A 13932-nucleotide genomic window follows, 5' to 3' on the forward strand; every position below is an offset into this window, starting at 1 on the left:
GAATTATTTTAGGACAGTTAATGCTTTTTTTTTTTTTACTGTTGCAGTTTTACTTCATTATTGACTTAAGAGTCTGGAAAATCATGAATGGAAGAAGTCTTGGGTTTATCTAACACAGTGTTTTTCAACTTGGTCCTGGAGTACACTGTCAAGATATCCACAATGAATATGCATGAAAGAAATTTGCATATAATGGAGGCAGTGTATGCAAATCAAGTTTATGCAAATTCAGTGCGGATATCCTGAAAATCTGACTGGCAAGGGAGTACTCCAGGACCGAGTTAAGAAACACTGACTAACACATTAGGTAAAATTATATCATAATATATTAATAGACTTTGGGCTCCTTTTATCAAGCCGCGCTAGCAGAGTTAGCGCGTCGGACTTTTCATCATGTGCTAACCCCCGCTGTAAGCAAAAAAACTAACGCGTGGTCAATGGAGGCATTAGTGACTAGCGCGGCAGGCGGTTTAACGTGCGGTATTCTACACGTTAAACCCCTACCGCGCCTTGATAAAATGACCCCTTTAAATGCCCTTATTATACAGGATGTTTATTATTTCACTTTAAATTCAAACTATATAACAAATGTATTACAAGTACAAGATCCTTTATTCAAAATTCTGAAAACCATAAAGCTCCGAAAACTGAAATTTGACATGAACCGGAAGTAGTCAATTTTCCCAAAGTGATACATGCTGAAATTAATGCAGACACATGATTTTCTCTTGATCTCTGTGCAGTTCAGGTCAAAAGGCTGGAAAGTGGCAAAGAAGAGCTGCAGATTCCACTCAGGGTGGCAGTGAGAAGCAGAAAAGAAAGCATTTATCTCTGTCAATAGCACAAAAAGTAGAGGTATTGAAGAAACTTGACAAAGTGTGTCGGTACAATGACTGACTGAAGAATATGGTATGGGAACAACAACCATATATGACTTAATGAAACAGAAAGATAAGTTGTTGAAGTTTTACAGTGAGAGTGATAACCAGAATTTAATGAAAACCAGAAAAATACTGGATAGAGCAAAAAACAGAGATTTAGATCGTGTGCTGATTGAATGGGTTTGGCAAAGAAGGCATGAACGCGTGCCGCTTAAGTGCCATGGTGTTAAAAATTTCAAAATCTGTAGTGAGAAAGCTTCTGCTGATTACGAGGCAGCTGAAAGTTACATTGATGAATTTGCTAAGAGGATATCTGATGGAAACTTTGGTCCTGAATAAATTTACAATGCTGATGAACATAGCACCAGCTCTCTACTGGTGCTATGTTCCTAGAAAAACACTCACAACAGCTGATGAACAAGCACTATTTGGTTCTAAGGACACAAAGGACAGGGTAACTGTTCATGCATGTACCAATGCTGCAGGAACACATACATTAAAGTTGGCAGTGATTAGAAAAAGCCTATGGGAGGGGCCTTAGGCACCTGGGCCAATCAGGGCCTTAGGCCCCTCCTTGGTATATCCTAGAATGCCTGGGAAGGGGAAGGCCCACCATTTTGGAAGAGGCGGGCCTGCTGGCAGGAGGGAGTGGGAATTCCTCTTGCTGGCCATCTCCTAAAGGTATGAGAGTTCGGGAGGTGTCATGGAGGATGTTGGGGTATCAGGGGGTACAAGGCAGTGTCGGAAAATGTCATGGGTGTTGGAGAATGTAGGGTGGGTATTGGAGAGTGTCATGGGTGTTCGGGAGTGTTGGTGGATGTTGGGGAATGTCAGTGGGTGTCGGGAACTGTCGGGTGGGTGTTTGGGAATGTTGGGTGGGTGATGGGGAGTGTTGGGGGTTTGGGGGATTAATGGGGCCAGCAACAGGAGGGAGTGAGCAACCCTCCTGCCAACTGGATGAGTGTGTGGGGGTATCGGGAGTGTCAAGGGTTCAGGGGATTGACTGGATCTATGGGAGGAGGGAGTGGGCATCCCTCATGCAGTGGACAATGTTGGGGGGTTCGGGGGTGGCAGAGGGAGGGAGTGAGAATCCCTCCTGTTGCAGACAGTGTTGGGTGGGGGTTTGTGGGTGATAGCAGGAGGGAGTGGGCATCCCAGTCTTGGATGAGCTTAAGTGTCCCTATGCACCTCTCAGCACCCGTGACAGACACCTATAGTGCAGCCAACTTGCCTTGGTCTGTTGGGGTTTTTTTTTTTTTAGAAAACATGCATCCCGTTTGGCTGGTTAGACAGGTGATAGGACGCCTATCGTTGTCAACAACTGAGACATTGTTTATCAAATTTGCCCCTTTGAGCAAGCAGCATGAGCTCATTGTAGAGAAACTGAACTGGAAGAGATCTGTGACGTTTTACTGGTTCTAGACAACTGCTTTGCACATCCACTTCAATAACTTCTTGTGAAAAATAATGTTTCTGCCATTTACCTCCCACCCAATGTGACAGCCTTGTGACCAAGGAATTTTATGTTCCATGAAGATCAAGTACAAGCGACAATTTACTAAACTACATGCTCAATGCAATTAACAGAGGCATCAGACCTTCAAGGAGTTCAGTCTTTAAGGATACCATTTATGCATTTGCCAATGCCTGAAAAGATGTAACTAGATCAGCATTACAAAATGCTTGGCAAAAAACTTTGGCCATCAGCAATGTACGATGAAAATTAACCTGTAGAGGAAGTCTTTGAAGGTTTCCAAGTCAGTGATGAAACGCTGATGATTTCAAACCTCATTGCTTATGCCAGAAATTTATCATCTGAAAATGTTAATAAGTTAGAGGCGGCTGATATGAATGAAGTGCTGAATATTGACAAAGAGGCACCTGTTGTTCATTCCTTCAGAGATGGCAAGATTGCTGAAAAGGTGTTGAATAAAGAAAAGCTTGAGGATAGTAGTGATGAAGTAGTTGTGAACACAGGAGAAAAAATTCCTATAGATGATATGATGAAAATGTATGACAAGTTAATTGCTGGCATTGAATAACATGATTTTTTATCAGTGAGCATGAGATTATGGCAGTGTACTCAATTAAAGAGAGACTAAGAAAACAGAAACCTTTGTTAATTAGTCAGATTACATTGGAATAAGTCTTTAAAAAGACTGCCACTGTTCCTGTACCATCATCAGATAGCTAAATACAGACCGAAGATGATGCATGTTAGACGTTTTTTGCTAAGAAAGACCAAGTGTGACTAAAGCCTATGGCCCCTTTTATGAAGCCGCATTAGGCTTTTTTATCGCTGGCCGTGGTGCTATTAGCTCTGATACATAGGAATTCTTTGAGTGTCGGAGCTTTTACCACCGCGGCTGGTGATAAAAAAAACCCTAACGCAGCATCATAAAGAGCAGGGGGGGGGGGAGGACAAGTGTGTGTTTGAAGTGCTTTAAGGCCCAGATTCTACAAATGGTGCACTAAGGCGATGGTAGGCGCTGTACTTAATTGGCTTAATTGATTTTAATTGGCATGGTAATTGACCAGATTGTTTAAAATAAATTATTTTCACATTTTTAAAAATTTGAGGCACCTCCAGCAACAGCGCAATTCTTCTAACTACGGAGGGGCCTAAGGTCACAGAAGGTGTGGTTAATGCTGGACATAACTTTAGGCCCTATTAGGCACTTCCATAGTTGTGATTCATGTCAAAGATAGGTGCTGGAAATGTAGGTCTTTAAAACCCTGGTGCCTATCTTTACCATGATCGCGATTCTCAAAACTGAGTCATTGCATGACTGACACAAGATTGCCGCTGCTTTTTTTTAGGTGGTTCACGTGAATGGTGCCATTTCTAGAATCTGTGTATAATGTTTGCAATAATTTCCTTTGCAATGCATACTCTTTCGGCACCTTTTACAAAGCCGTGGTAGCAGCTTTGTAAAAGGGGCCCTTTGTGAATACTTTGACTCTTTCCTCAGTTTTGCAGACTCTTTCCATAAACATGGTGTTCGTTCATCAGCTGTTGTCAGTGTTGGGGACTTTGGGGAGCGATAGGGTTGGGGCGGTCACAGCTGATTTAGGGATGGGGCCTTGAGAAAAGCATTTATCAGAACATGAATTGAAGTTTAAGATACAGTGGAACCTTGGTTTACGAGCATAATTCGTTCTAGAAGCATGCTTGTAAACCAATTTACTCATATATCAAAGCGAGTTTCCCCATAGGATGTAAGGGAAACTCGCTTGATTGTTCCACCTCCTCCCCCCTTCCCATGGCCACCAGCGCTGCTCCACCCCCCCATGTGATCCGTCATCCCCCCCCCGCTCACGTCGCCCCTCTCTCCCGCCTCGATCTGGCATCCCCCACTCACCCAAACACATTTGCTTACCCCCATCTGGCATCGGCACCAGCAACAACACATATGACATGCCGGTGCTGGTACCCAAAGATCTTCCCTTTTTCTTGTGCTGGGTCTTGAGCATCTACGCATGCTCAAGGCCCTCTAGTTCCCACTCTCTGCGAGATTCTCAAGGCCCAGCACAAGGAAAAGGGAAGATCTTCGGGCACCGGCATGTCCTGTGCGTTGGTGCTGGTGCTGGTGCCACATGGGGTAAGCGAATGTGTTTGGATGGATGGGTGAGTGAGGGATGTCAGATCGTGGCAGGGGGGGTGACGTGAGGGGGGAGGATGCCGGATCATAGGGGGGGGGATGCTGTATCGCGGGGGAGGGGAAGTCACTCGTAAATTGAGTCAAGTTTGGTTTCCGAGGTGCAGATTTTGAGAATGTTTTGCTCGTCTTGCAAAACACTCGCAAACCACGGCACTCGTAAACCGAGGTTTGACTGTATATGATTGGCGAATTTTAAATATATCCTCATGGGCGGCACCGTCACTAGTGGAGGTAGTTTGACAACACCATAAGTCACCAGAGGTTATAATAGAAAAGGGATGGGGGATAATGGAGCTAGTTTCGATACTGGATAGTTCTGGGAGAAAAATCCGCAAAAAATGGTTGTAAACGTTGGGTCATAAGAACATAAGAATTGCCGCTGCTGGGTTAGACCTGTGATCCATCGTGCCCAGCAGTCCGCTCACATGGCGGCCCTCTGGTCAAAGACCAGCACCCTAACTGATACTAGCCCTAACAGCGTACGTCTAATTTTGTCTTGAATCCCTGGAGGGTGTTTTCCCCTATGACAGACTCCAGAAGAGCATTCCCATTTTCTACCACTCTCTGGGTGAAGAAGAACTTCCTTATGTTCATACGGAATCTATCCCCATTTAATTTTAGAGTGCCTCTCATTCTCCCTACCTTGGAGAGGGTGAACAACCTGTCCTTATCTACCAGGTCTATTCCCTTCAGTACCTTGAATGTTTCGATCATGTCTCCTCTCAATCTCCTCTGTTCGAGGGAGAAGAGGCTCAGTTTCTCTAATCTTTCGCTGTACGGCAACTCCTCCAGCCCCTTAACCATCTTAGTCGCTCTTCTCTGGACCCTTTCAAGTAGTACCGTGTCCTTCTTCATGTACGGTGACCAGTGCTGGATGCAGTACTCCAGGTTAGGGCGCACCATATCCCGGTACAACGGGGTCTTTGTTGTATTTTCAAGAAAGTTATGAAGTTAACATGCAAGAAAATGATAAATAAAGCTGCGGCCAATTTTTGCCCATTTAAATGGTGTCATGGAACTATTTAATAAATAATAAGGGATGTATGTAAGAGAATGGCTGAAGCACGAATCCCACTGTTACAGTCTTTCTGTGTGGTTACAATCAAAGCGATTTTCATATTTTAAACAGGTACTTATTTTGTACATGGGGCAATGAAGTGTTAAGCGACTTGCTCAAAGTCACAAGGAGCTATAGTGGGAATCAAACTCACAACCTCAGGGTGCTGAGGCAGCTGCTCTAACCACTAGGCAACTATTCTGTAAGTCATTTTCTCCTTGTTTATGAATTACTGTATTAAATAAGATTTGCTTAAGAACTGAGAGTCTGTCCTGGTGATGTTATATACTTACAGAACTGGGTTTAAACTGCCTGCTAATCCCCAGGGAGAGTTCAGGACACTAGTTTATGATGTCTTTTATTTATTAAGCAAAAATTGTAAAACCAGAGCATTTAGATGTTTATACGATTGGCTTCATTATACAAACATAGAAACAGAGTATGACGGCAGAAAAGGGCTGACGGCCCAACAAGTATGCCCACTCAAGAACCCTCCCTCCTTCGAGAATCCATCTTTTAAGCATTCCTCTGGAGCGACCCCACCTGTCTGTCCCATCGTTCCTTGAAGTTGAGCATGGTACTGGCCTCGACTACCTGACCTGGAAGACCATTCCATCGATCAGTTACCCTTTCGGTGAAGAAATACTTCCTGGTGTCCCCATGAAATCTTCCCCCCCTGAGTTTTAGCGGATGCCCTCTTGTCACCGTGGGACCCGTAAGACAATGTTCGGTGTTCTATAATCAATAACATTTACTACAAACAAAGAAAGTTGAGAATATTTTTTTAAGTAAAATTATTTATGGGAGTTTTGGTGAACAAAAATTTCAGTCAGTTATACTATTCAGTATTTCTCAAAGTTACATTTAGGGCTCCTTTTACTAAGCTGCAATAGCGTTTTTAGCGCGTGCTAAACCCTCACTATGTGACTAGAACTAACACCAGCTCAATGCTGGCGTTAGCATCTAGTGCACGTGGCAATTCTGCTATCGCAGCTTAGTAAAAGGAGCCCATAGCCTAGAAGACTTCATTCTACTCTCGAGGGTTGTAAACAGATCAGGTGTTCAGGATACCTGCAATGAGTATCCATTAAATAGATTTGTATACACACGTCACCTCCACTGTATGCAAATATCTTTCACATGCATATTCATTAAGAATATTCTGAAATCCCAACCTACTTGCCACCCTCGAGGACTGGAAATGAACACTACTACTGACCTAGCCAGTCTTGTTTTCAGGATATGAACAATGAATACGCATGAGAGAAATCTGTAAGTTTGGCCTTCTTTGCATATCGATCTAACTTTTTTTAAAATTATCACTGTAGATATCCTGCAGTATTGCCTTGAAAAACATGGCTCTTGTGTATGTAGACCAATGATCACTAATCTTTTGGAAGCCAGAACCCCAATTTGTGTGGCTGCTGAAAAAGTATAACCTTCCCCTGGTGGTCCAGGATGGTGACATCATATGTGGTACCTACCCATCAGCAACTTCAATGAAGATTGTGTTTACCTGTTTGCCAGCTCAATAATCAAAATAATAAAATGTGTCATAATCACTGAAATATTTTCATACCAGACTAAAAGGAATTTTCATATCAACTACTTTTTTACTTGAAGCCTTTGCATCAATTTTCAACATGAAAGGGTGCATAATTTCCTAAAGAACAAGTGAGAAATTTGGGTGGAACATGGCATATGAAAGTCTTTCCCACCACCTCCAATCGTGTCTATGTATGTGCATGTACACAACTGTATTGTCTCTGCATGATGCTTTAACTAGAGAATGGGACAGTTGGGGTAGATGTAGAAATTCTGAAGAATTTGGTGTTCCAAACTTTGAAGGATTGGGTTATAGAGGATCTAACCAATTTGGGGTAAAGGAAAGGAAGAGAAGAACTCCTTTATCTGAGGAGGTTTTGATGCCCAAAGTAAATAAGTGAATCAAAATAATTAGCAGGCAAACTTTATCCTGAGAATATCCAAGTATGTTAACCACCTTTTCTCAGAATAGAGAAAATCCAAAGTTTTAAAAGACAAACTATTATTCCATTCACGAAAACTCTTTTGAATTTTTAAACAAGACTTCAGAAGTGTCACTCAGGGGTCAGTTATCCTCTCATTGCCATGAGCTTTACACACCCACCTCCTCATAAGTCATGTGGTCATGTGTTTAAAAAACAAACAAACATTTAATCTAATTCAAGTGAATTTTTAGTAATACTTAATCTCCCTTAACCCTTATTAAGCTTTAAAAGAGTAAATAGAGACCGTCACTTATCTTTTTAAACAAAGACAAAGTGAATAAGTAACATGTTAACATGTTTTAGAAAGTATCCTATAAGCTATTAGTGAAAATTTCTGGATGTAAGAGAAAAAAATCCTAGAGCAGGATCTCAGTTGGCTGATAAAGGTGCATATGAAAATGAAATAGATGTTGCATCATTTTCAGAAGAAAGCATTTACAAACAACTTGGAAAACTGAAAGAGGACAAAATCACAAGGCCAAATGGAATCCATCCCAGAATCTTGAGGAAGAGAGATCATGGTGGGTCCTCTTAAAGAGATTTTAGTGAATTCTTAGAGATGGGAGAAGTTCTGTGAGATTGGAGGAGAGAGGATGTGGTCCCTCTTTACAAAAATGGAGACAGAAAAGATGCACTACTTCGGTGGTTGGAAAGATAATAGAGGTGCTACTAAAGGAAAAACTAATGAATTTCCTGGGATCCAAGATTCAAGGCAACACGGTTTTATCAAAGGAAAACTGTGCCAAATGAATCTCATTGATTTCTTTGACTGGGTGACCAGAGAACTGGATAGTGGACACGGACCAGGGGTAGTCTACATGGATTTCAGTAAAGTCTTTAGCATGGCTCCTCAAAGGAGACTCATAAATAAATAAACTCACCAGGTTTAAATTAGGACTCAAGATGGTAAACTGTATCGGAAACTGGTTGACTGACAGATAGCAGAGTGTGGTGGTAAATGGAGGTAAGTAATGGAGTGCCTCAGGGATCAATACTAGGACCATTTCTATTCAAAATATTTGTGAGTGACATTGCTGAAGGGTTAGAAGGAAAAGTTTACCTTTTTACCAGTATCACCAAGATTTGTAACAGAGCAGACACTCTGAGGGGGTGGACAACATGAGATCTATAAACATTAAAAGAATAGTCTAATGTTTGGCAGGTAAAATTTAATGTGAAAAAGTACAAAATGATGCACACGGGGTATAAAAATCCAAAACAACATTATGCAACATTATTTACTTGGCATCTTATAAAAAAATCTTAAATCAAATTCGAGTAATACAGAACACGGCAGTACGCCTAATTTTTGGCCTAAAAAAATACGACTGTATCAGTCCTTTTAATCAGCAGTTACATTGGCTACCATTCGAAGCGCAAATTCTTTTTAAATTTGGCTGCATTTGCTTTAAAGCTCTTTGTGGTCTGGCTCCAGAATACCTATCCTCCCAATTTATATTATATAAGATTCTTCAATTTCCTTGAATGGTCAAGTCTTTCCTATTGTCGATTCCATAAAAATTCTGGGAGTGACTCTGGACCGTTACCTTCAGAGTTATTGGTTAGAAAAGGCTTCTCGACATTATGGAAACTAAGAACCAGAAAGTACTTTGATGCAACTTCATTCCGTTTACTGGTGCAATCCTCCATTCTAAGCATGCTCGACTACTGCAACATCATTTATTTGGGGTCTTTCAAGAAAACCATTCAAAGACTCCGAATTATCCAAACCTTGGCAGTATGACTGATTTTTTGCATAAAAAAGGGGACCACATAACCCCCTATTATCAAAAACTTCATTGGCTGCCCCTGGAGGCAAGAGTCCTGTTCAAATTTGCCTGTCTTTGTTTCAAATTCATTCTTGGTTTGGCCCATACATACTTGGTCTCTCATTTCAACTTGGATTGTTCTATTAGGCCTACACGCAGAGTCCACATGTTCACCCATCCAACAATAAAGGCCTGCCGATGCAAAAGATACCTGGACAGAACACTTGCTTTCCAAGCAGGCCAAATGAACAATTGGCTGGGTAACATACTTACGCACTCCTCATCCTATCTAAGTTTTAGAAAACTAGTAAAAACAAACTTGTACAACCGATTTGTAACCTAAGTACTCCTATTGCCCTATCTCTTTATACTCTAACCGATTTGTAACCAAGATCTCTCAAACCCTCTCTGTATTCTGCTTACATGTATCCTGAAGTGAAGATGTGCAAATGGAGTCACATGAACTGTTCATGCCATGTGAATGAGAAGGCTAAAACCTGCTGTGTGTAAGTGTGCATGAGAATGGAAATTGTTTGACAGAAGCAAATGAGATTATTATTGGGAAGAAAAGCTCAACTTTGAACGGTGTTTAAAAGTGCCTTGATGAACTCCAAGGTTTGAGATGGCTGTAGATGTGACTTTTGGTATCCTGAAGTGAAGATGACTTTACATTGTGCCTATCATCGCTGATTGTCCAGCTCCTCTTATTGTAAACCGCCTCAAACTACTATGGCTTTGGCGGTATATAAGAATAAAATTATTATTATCTAAAAATATCCGTAACAACTGTAAGTTCATGCACCCTTCTGTAAAGGCATGTCACTACAAGAGATTTTTAAATAAGACTTTTGCTTTCCAGTTAGGAAAAATGAACTCCTGGTTAAGTCCTTTGATTCTACAAATGCATTTTTTTTTTTTTAGTTCCCAAAATTTTTTTATTGAGTTTGGTATATAAAGTACAATAAGGGGTCCTTTTATAAAGCTGCGGTAGGGGTTTAACGCCCGTAATACCGCGTGTTAAACCGCCTGCCGCGCTAGCCGCTAACGCCTGCATTGATTCTGGAAATCACTGGGAGCCAGTGAAGATTGGACAAGAGTGGAAGGAGACTTAACCTGTCTTGTCCCTCTGGGTAAGTCCTAGGAGTATAAAGGGATCTGGGAGGGACTAGGGGGTATGAGAATGGAAGACTGAAAAGTGTAACTGGAGGGGTTAAATTGGACCCAAGGGGTACAACTGGAAAGGATATTTGACAGGGGGGGAAGCATCAGGTGGTAACTAAGAATTTGTGTAGGCACCAGTCAGTATTTAGTGCTGGCACCAGCATAGCTAGGTGGCTCTAGTCAGGACCACCTTTTCTGTGGTCCTATCTAGCCACCTAGCTGACCAGACACCTGCACTGCATATGATCCGTGCCTGCATAAATCCTGGCTCTTCCCCAATTCTGCCCCTGGACCACCCTGGGATTAACTGGGCAGTTCCTGGGTGATCAGAACCCAATTTCAAGAAGGGGCGTGGCTTGGAGCCGCATTAAGATGGTCGGGTGATAGTGTAGCTCCTTCATAGCAGGTTAATTATCTGAAAAGAAAAGCTACAGAAATTATTTTTTTTGACTGAAATTGAGTTTCCTGAGCATAGGATGGCATTGGCAAAACATTTGAAGGGGGCGATGGCGAGTACAAGCGCTGGATGTGCTAAGAGATCAAAAACAGAGCAGGCAGTGATTCCTTCAAAAGTTCCGTTGCCGGGTGATGACAGCTGTGATATTGTGGCTGAGCTCAGGCAGATAAAGAAAATTGTATTGGGCAACTCGAAGAAGATTCAGGAGGCAATCGATGAAGTGGCTAGCCTCACAAGGCGGATGGCAGTAGTGGATGTTAGAGTGGAGCAGGTGGAAAAAAAAACTGAGGCAAAAGAGACTGAGATTTGGCAGTTGAAACAGGATAAAAAAACTAATTGAAAGCCTGTCAAGAGATCTGGAAGATTGTGTGAACCACAGTAAAAGAAATAATTTGAGGGTTATTGGTCTGCTGGAAGGCATTGAAAAAAATGATCCAGTCTCTTTTTTGGAGAACTTTTTGCCTAAGATTCTGCCACTGAAATTCAAATTTCCTATGGAGTTTGAAAGAGCCCATAGAATTCCGGCTAAAAGATCTGAAAAGCAGCGGGGGCCACGTCCTTTAATCTTTAAGCTTTTGAGGTTTCAACAGGTTGAAGAGATTCTCAGGCTGGCAAAGGAAAATCGTAATTTAAAGTGCCAAGATTCAAAAATTTTCATTGTGCCTGATTTTGCCAGGGCTACAGCACAAAAAAGGAAAAAGCTGCTGGAGCTGAGACCAAGATTGAAAAGTCTGGGTGCTAGATATGGATTGATATATCCAGCTATAATGAGAGTCACATATGAGAACAGGACTTTAAATTTTGAAGACCCGAATAAGCTAAGTGAATTTGTGGATGAGTGTGAACATCAGATGTCTATGTAGTATATTCTTATATATAAATATCTGCAAACAGAAGGAAAGACTGAAGTGTTGGAGAGTGAACATTCTAAACGGTTTGTTTAATGGTTACAGATGGCATCATTTTCTGTTAAGGTTTGGAATGCTCCAATATATTTAAATATGTTGGTTTAGTTATGAAAAGATGCTACAAGTGAGGGAAGGGGATAGTCTGTATTCTTGGATAAGCCCCCCCCCCCCCCCAAAAGACAGCTTACTGGAGGTTTAGCATAATCTACAAATTTACTTGGTAAATCAACACAAAAAGAAATTTCTGGAAAAAAAATAAAAAGCAGCAAGCCCTTTTATCTCATATTCTAAGAACAGCTACCAAAGGTCCTCTTTTAAAAAGCCTGACAATGTAGGCCCCCTTTTACAAAGCTCGATAGTGCAGTAAATACAACACCCATAGGAACTGAATGAACATCAGAGCATTTGCCGCGCATATTTGTAAAAGGGGGCCAAAGTCAGAAAACTAATCCTGAGAGTGGTCAGGGAACTTCAATCAAACATGATGTCTGCTCCCCCCCCCCTATATCCCATAAGAGTCTATTACTGATGAGGAAATTGAGTAATATAGCAGAGAGCATTAACTGTTGAACGTGGGCAGAGGAGCTGTTTAGACATTACTTCAGAGACTGGTGCAATTAGTGTGGGATTTATGTTGGCCACGTGCACTCACTCATGATCTCTACACGACTGAATTTATTCTCTCCCTAAGTAATTGTACTACCTGTTATGCATTTATAAGCAGAAAGAATGTGTTAGGCATACTGAAGCAGGCTCATCAGAAGCAAAATTTGTTTAACTGTGATTAATGACTAGCTTTCCTTATCACATTGACTACATGTGCTTTATGGAGACTGTCTGGAAAAGGTTTGATTACCTCCAGTTGAGTTGCATTAAGTTTCAAAATAAAAAAAATGGAAGTTTCTTTATTTTAATTTTTTTTATATTTAAACAAAGAAGAAATGAGCTTGTTGCTATTGAACCGTCATTCAGTATGATTAGCATACTCGGAGTTGGGTAACATGTTTGAATGTGTACAATGGTAGTCACTAGTGATGATGATGAGTTGCAATGCAATCATGAAATACAGCCTCTGAATTAAATAATACATTTTTGATTAAACAGAGGCATTAAACAGAACCTCTGTAATAGGTTAGACACCATGGAGGGTGTGGTTAAGAAGAGGAGGGATCTGGCAAAGCTTGAAGAATGGTCTGGTATTTGGCAACTAAGATTTAATACTAAAAAAAAAATAAAAATGCAGGGTCATGCACTTGGGCTGCAAAATCTGTGCACAGAAGAACAGGACTTGGGATATCTGATGATCTCAGAATGGCAAAATGATAGAAAAGGCAACGGTCAAAGCTAGGAAGATGCTTGGGTGTATAAAGAGAGGAATGGTCCCATTTGGAATATTGTGTGCAATTTTGGAGACCGCACCCTCAAAAAAATATAAATAGGATGAAGTCGGTCCAGAGGGCTGCTACAAAACTGGTTAGTGGTCTTTGTCATAAATCATATGAGGATAGACTTAAAGAACTTAATATGTATACTCTAGAAGAAAGACGGGACGGGAGAAAGGCAATATGATATAGGCGTTTAAATATCTCCGTGGCATTAATGTACAGGAGGTGAGTCTTTTTCAAATGAAAGAAAACTTCACTCTATGTGCTCTCCTTCTGCAGTTAAGAGGTGATAGGGTCATGAGTAATGTAAGAAAATTCTTTACAGAAAGGGTGGTAGATGCTTGGAATAATCTCCCAGTGGAGGTGGTGGAGACGAAGACTGTATCTGAACTCAAGATAGCCTGGGACAAGTAAGTGGTATCTCTTAGGGACAGGAGGAGATAGTGGATGCTTTGGAGGGGCAGATTGGATGGGTCATTCAGCCTTTATCTGCCATCATGTTTCTATGTTCTTTGTAATTATTTAAAATCATTGGGAGGGGCCCAGGCACAGGCCATTTTTCCTCTTTGATTATCTTAATAAAAAAATTTGGACCACGACTTAGCCTGTGTTTTAGATTTTG

General features: G+C 41.3%; 1 protein-coding gene across 4 annotated transcripts in view; it reads right to left on the bottom strand.

The window, feature by feature from the left end:
* Window positions 1-13932, bottom strand: part of MYRIP (myosin VIIA and Rab interacting protein) — a 438913-nt gene that overhangs the window by 165601 nt on the left and 259380 nt on the right. The gene's annotated exons all lie outside the window — the stretch shown is intronic.

The sequence above is a fragment of the Geotrypetes seraphini genome, chromosome 2 (genome assembly GCF_902459505.1).
Source record: "Geotrypetes seraphini chromosome 2, aGeoSer1.1, whole genome shotgun sequence".
Lineage (NCBI taxonomy): Eukaryota > Metazoa > Chordata > Amphibia > Gymnophiona > Dermophiidae > Geotrypetes > Geotrypetes seraphini.